This window comes from Arachis duranensis, chromosome 4 (genome assembly GCF_000817695.3).
Source record: "Arachis duranensis cultivar V14167 chromosome 4, aradu.V14167.gnm2.J7QH, whole genome shotgun sequence".
Taxonomy (NCBI): Eukaryota; Viridiplantae; Streptophyta; class Magnoliopsida; order Fabales; family Fabaceae; genus Arachis; species Arachis duranensis.
Window position 1 is genome coordinate 46,328,949 of NC_029775.3, and position 1,804 is coordinate 46,330,752.

A 1,804-nucleotide genomic window follows, 5' to 3' on the forward strand; every position below is an offset into this window, starting at 1 on the left:
CACTGAGAGGATGGGAAGTAGCCACTGACAACGGTGACACCCTACATAGAGCTTGCCATGGAAGGAGCCTTGCGTGTGTTGAAGGATTTCAAGGAAGAGTTGAAGCCAGAGGACAAAGCATCTCCAAAACTCCAACATATTCCCCATTACTGCACAACAAGTAACGCTATTATTCTCTATTATTTTAACTTACAATTTTAAATACTTTGACTTCTTACAACTAAATCCAAATAACTTTATTGGCCTCCTAACTAAGATTAATAAAATAAACATTGATTGCTTCAAACCAATAATCTCCGTGGGATCGACCCTTACTCACGTAAGGTATTACTTGGACGACCCAGTGCACTTGCTGGTTAGTTGTGCGAATCACAAATTCGTGCACCAGTACGCGTGGATGACACATACGCGTAACAGGCCGTCACGTGCTGCAGACTTCAGAATCCGCTAGAGGCGATTTCTGGGCCCTTTTTCACCCAGTTTCAAGCCCAAAAGTCCAGATTAGAGGCAGGGATGTAGCTGAGACTTAGACACACTTTCATTCTCACTTAGTTTTAGTTTTAGTTTGGAATTCTAGAGAAAAAAACACTACTTCTTCTAGGGTTCTAGCATTTTTCATAGTTTTCGCTTTTGGATTGGATTTAGAGAGAGCTGCTACAACCTTCGCTTGAAGTTGTCACCATTTAGTTTGCTTTTCTATTACCTTACTCTTTTACTTTTCATTATTTGTTCCAATTCATGTTCGAATTTTCTTAATTTTGAATTTATTAATGCAAAGAACCATTTTTATATTTAATCCTATTGATTAGTTTAATTTTCTTCAATTCATTTCTCAATACAAATTTTAGTTTCATTAATTCAGTTTTAATTACCATGTCTCCTTTCTACTCCTTCTATATGTTTGTGAAAATGACATTCATGTCAATAGAGTAGAATTCCAACTTGGCTTTGGAGTTAATTAATTGGAACTCCTTGAGTTAAAAAAACTTAAGTGTTAATTTGAACTTTGAAATTGTTGCCTTACTCTATTTTCACTAACTCTAGACTTTCCTTAGGAAGGGACTAGGACTTGTGAGTCAGAGTTGGCATACCCAATCGACCTTCCTTTGCAAATTCAAAAGGATAATTAATTGAAAGCAACAACTCTTACTATTAAACTTGAGAAATTAAACGAGGATAGAAACTCCAATTAATTTCCTCCTAGCCAAGGCCTTTAATTTCAAATACATAACACCTCAAGTTATTATTTCTTACCTCAATCTTCCATTATTTATTTTTCTAATTCCAACATCGAAAATTTCTCAGAAAAATTTCTGATCAATAATTCGCACCTTGTTTCAACTCGTTGGGAAACGACCTGAGAATTCTACTCCCAGTATTTATTCTGAATTGTGACATCCTTTTTAAATTGATAAGTGGGATTTTCGCCGGTTAAGAACTGTACTCACAACGTTATTTTTATTATAAATTCTTAATCGGCAATTTTTCGCCCGTCAGGGTCTTAGGATGCCAACGCTCCACGTATGTCGTAATTAGGGAGTTGTCAAACACAAAGTTTTTGAGTGGTATCATGTCGCCAAAGCCAACCTCCCTCAGAGTAAGGGACGATGGCATCCGGTGGTGCAACTGTATGACTCAGTCATCTAAGGAGAAGTAGGCGAGGCCTCTGATAAAAAGTAAAAAACATGAATAAAAAATCTATAAAGTTATAAAACTATCAAGGTTAAACAAAAAAAAAATCTCCCAATAAATATTTACATAACAAATTTATTTAACTTATAAGTAAATTAATTTAATAAATAAA